The 4,714-nt window shown below is 44.1% G+C and overlaps 1 pseudogene; it reads left to right on the top strand.

The window, feature by feature from the left end:
* Positions 1-4,714, top strand: part of LOC112075370 (semaphorin-3D-like) — a 48,557-nt pseudogene that overhangs the window by 1,391 nt on the left and 42,452 nt on the right.

Raw genomic sequence — 4,714 nt, 5'->3', positions numbered from 1 at the left:
GGTTCGCCTGGGGCTACTCCATACTGTTATGTTATGCACTCGTTACTGTAAGTATGCACTCGTACTGTAAGTATGCACTCGTACTGTAAATAATGCACTTCGTACTGTATGTATGCACTCATACTGTATGTATGCACTCGTACTGTATGTATGCACTCTTACTGTATGTATGTCATGCGCTACTGTACTGTATGCACTCCGTACTGTAAGTATGCACTCGTACTGTAACAGTACTTGCACTCCTACTGTATGTATGCACTCTACTGTAAAAAAATGTAATGCACTCATACTGTGACAGTATGCACTCATACTGTATGTATGCAACTCGTACTGTATGTATGCCTCGTACTGTATGTATGCACTGCGTCACTTCTGATCACGTCATACTGTCTGTTGCCACTCGACTGTATGTGCACTCGTACGTATGTATGCACTCATACTTAAGTATGCACTCGTACTGCTATGTATTCACACATGTTTGTATGTCGCTTTTGGATAAAAGCATCTGCTAAAGGCATTTATATATAATGTTTAATCTCTGTTGACTATGACTGTACTGTAGATGTGTTGTCAGTATGTTTAATGTAAATCCTAACGTTGTTTTCAGACTGACTGCGCCAAACTACGTGCGTCTACTCCAGCCCTTCAATAAGACCCCATGTGTACGTCTGTGGCACCGGGCCCTACCACCCACAATGCACCTACATAGACCTGGGACACAGCACTGAGGTGAGGAAAGGAGAGGGGAGGGGGGGGGGGAGGGGGGCATGGTACGTCTGTGGCACCGGGCCTACCACCCACAATGCACCTACATAGACCTGGAGCGAGGAGAGAGGAAATTGTTTTATTCTTTTGAACTTCTGTGAGTGTAATGTTAACTGTTCATGTATTATGTTTATTTCACTTTGTTTTATTATCTACTTCACTTGCCTTTTGGCAAGTAAACATTGTTTCCCATGCCAATAACCCAGTAGAGAGAGCTGCTGACTAAACTCCTGTTCCTTCGCTACAATATCCTTGCTCTTGCTGACTTAAACTCGACTACCCCTGTTCCATCTCTCCTGACTAAGACCTTGACTAAACTCCCTGTTCCATTCTCTTCTGACTAACTCTGCACTAAAACTCCTGTTGCCATCCTCATACTCTGATACTAAATCCTGTTCTCTGCTAATCTATAAACTGCCCTGTTCCCATCTCTCTGACTAAACCTCTTTTAAACTCCCTGTTTTCCGAATGCTCTGCTGACTAAATCTTTTCTAAACTCCCGTGTTCGCAACTCTCTGACTAAACTCCTGACTAAACTCCCTGTTCCATCTCTCCTGGACTAAACTCTTGCAACACTAAACTTCCTGTTCCATCTCTCGGACTAAACTCTGACTAAACTCCCTGTTTCATCTCTCTGACTAAACTCTGACGTAAACTCCCTGTTCCATCTCTCTGACTAAAACTCTTTCTAAATCCCCTGTTCGCATTCTCTCTGACTAAACTCCCCTGTTCCATCTCTCGTTGACTAAACTCCCTGTTCCATCTCTTGACTAAATTCCCTGTTCCATCCTCTCTGACGTAAACTCTGCAATAAACTCCCTGTTGCCATCCTCTCTGACTAAACTTCTGACTAAACTCTGACTAACACTCCCTTGTTCCATCCCTCTCTGACTAAACTTCCCTGTTCCATCTCTCTGACTAAACTCTCTTTCCATCTCTCTTAACCTAAACTCCCTGTTTCCATCTCTCTGACTAAATCTGATCTCCCCTGTCACCTCTGCTTAAACTCCCTGTTCCATCTCGTCTGACTAAACTCCCGTTCCATCTCTCTGACTAGAACTCCCTTTCATTCGCTAACTCCTCTCTCTCTCATTACCTAAACTCCTGTTCCATCTTCTCTGACTAAACTCTCGACTAAACTCCTGTTCATCTTTCTGACTAAACTCTGAATAAACTGCCCTGTTCTATCTCTCTGACAACACTCCCTGTTCCATCTCTCTGACTAAACTGCTGACTTAAACTCCCTTTTCCATCTTTTCTGACTAAACTTTGAACTAAACTCCCTGCTTCCATCTCTCATGACTAAAACTCCCTGTTCCATTCTCATGACTAAACTCCCTTGTTCCAATCTCTTGGACTAACTCCCTGTTCCATCTCTCTACTAAACCCTGTTCCATCTCTCTTACTAAACTCCCTTTCCAATCTCTCCTGACTAAACTCTGACCTAAAACTCCCGTGTTCCATCTTTCTGACTAAACTGCTGACTAAACTCGCCTGGTTCTATCTCTCGGACTAAACTCCCTGTTCCATCCTCTGACTTAAACTCTGACTAAACTCCCTTTTCCATCTGTTCGTGACTAAACTCTGACTAAACTCCCTGTTCTCATCTCCTCTGACTAGAACTCTTCTGTTCCATCTCTCTACTAAACTCCCTGTTCCATCTCTCTGACTAAACGGCCTGACTAAACTCCCTGTTACCATCTCTCTGAACTAAACTCCTGTTCCATCTCTCTGGACTTAAACTTCCTGTCCATCTCTCTGACTAAACTCCCTGTTCCATCTCTCTTACTTGAAACTCCCTGTTCCTATCTCTCTGACTAATTGACTAAACGTCCAGCTGTTCCATCTTTCGACTAACTCTGGACGCTAAACCCCCTGTTCGTATCTTCTGACTAAACTCCCTGTTCCACTCTCTGACTAAACTCTGACTAAACTCCCTTTTCCATCTTTTCTGACTAAACTCTGACATAAACTCCCTGTTCCATCTCTCTGACTAACTCCCTGTTCCATCTCTCTGACTAAACTCTGACAAAACTCCCTGCTCCATCTCTCTGACTAAACTCCCTGTTCCATCTCTCTGACTAAACTCCCTGTTCCATCTCTTTGACTAAACTCCCTGTTCATCTTCTGACTAAAGCTCTGGACTAAAACCCCTTTTCCATCTCTCTGACTAAACTCCCTGTTCCATCTCTCTGACTAAACTCCTGTCCATCTCTCTGAACTAAACTCCTGTTCCACTCTCTCTGACTAAACTCCCTGTTCCATCTCTCTGACTAAACTCCCTTTCCATCTCTCTGACTAAATCTGACTAAACTCCTGTTCCATCTCTCTGACTAAACTCCTGTTCCATCTCTTTGACTAAACTCCCTGTATCCAATCTCGTCTTACTTAAATCTGGTTCCCCTAGTGATGCTCTGACTCTCGCTTCCTCTTGTGCACTCTGCGTCCATCTCTACAGACTCGTTCTCACATACTCCTGACTAAACTCTCTGTTCGCAATCAGATCTCTGAAGCAATAACTCTGCTAACTCCTGTTCCATGTCTCTGACTAAACTCTGACTAAACTCCCTGTTCCATACTCTCTGAAACCTGTTCACCTACTAAACGCTAAATCCCGTTTCGCTCTGCGACTGAAAACTCCTGTTCCAGTCTTTCTCTCGACTAATCCCTGCTCCACTCACATCTCAACCTAAAAACCTCCTGACATAAACTCTCCACTCGATCATACTCATCCGCTCTGACTAAACGATGCTCTGTCACCTAAATCAATCATTCCCTGTTTCACTGACTCTCTGACTAAAATCCTCCCTGGCATTCTTCTCAACGAACTATAATCATCCTTCAGCAGCTCGTTAACACATCTCCATCTTCTCTGACTACAACTCCCTGTTCCATCTCTCTGACTAACTCCTGTTCCATCCTCTGACCATAAACTCTGGACTAAAGTTTATTTCTACTTTTTTTTCTGGATGACTGTGTAACCACTCTCCATGGCACGATGTGAGGCAAACGTTTTAAAAGGTTAACATCAGAAGGAATTACCAGGGTTTTGCTCGCAAAAGCACGCGCAGACCAGCTGGTAAGTGTCTTTCATAGACATTTCGTGTAAGCTGTCTTCATAGACATTTTCAGGTCTCTCCTTGGTCCCAGTCGGTAATCCCAAAATGTTTCAAGCTGACCACCATTGTCCCTGTTTCCCAAAACGCTCAAAGGTTAACCTGCCTAATGATGACTATCACCCCTGTAGCACTCACATCTGTATCTATAGAGTGCTTGAAAAGGCTGGTCATGACACACTGATCAACCACTCATCCAGGACTGCGCTAGATCCACTCCAATTACATTACTTGCCGTAAACAAGATCCACAGATGAATGCAACTCCAATTGCACTTCACACTGCCCTCTCCACCTGGACAAGGAGATGAAATAAGCCTAGTGTGGGTGTGTCATGTATGTTTAATGTAAATCCTAACGTTGTTTCAGACTGACTGYGCCAACTACGTGCGKCTMCTCCAGCCCTTCAATAAGACCCATGTGTACGTCTGTGGCACCGGGGCCTACCACCCACAATGCACCTACATAGACCTGGGACACAGCACTGAGGTGAGGAAAGGAGAGGGAGGGGGGGAGAGAGGAGGCCCATGTCTGTGGCACCGGAGCCTACCACCCACAATGCACCTACATAGACCTGGGACAGGGGAGAGAGAAATGTTTTTATTCTTTTGGAACTTCTGTGAGTGTAATGTTTACTGTTCATTTTTATTGTTTATTTCACTGTTGTTTATTATCTACTTCACTTGCTTTGACAATGTAAACATGTGTTTCCCATGTCAATAACCCAGTAGAGAGAGGCTCTGACTAAACTCCCTGTTCCATCTCTCTGACTAAACTCTGACTAAACTCCCTGTTCTATCTCTCTGACTAAACTCTGACTAAACTCCCTGTTCC

The sequence above is a fragment of the Salvelinus sp. IW2-2015 genome, unplaced genomic scaffold (assembly GCF_002910315.2).
Source record: "Salvelinus sp. IW2-2015 unplaced genomic scaffold, ASM291031v2 Un_scaffold3111, whole genome shotgun sequence".
In the NCBI taxonomy this organism is placed as follows: domain Eukaryota; kingdom Metazoa; phylum Chordata; class Actinopteri; order Salmoniformes; family Salmonidae; genus Salvelinus; species Salvelinus sp. IW2-2015.
This window is presented reverse-complemented; position numbering and strand designations above follow the sequence as displayed.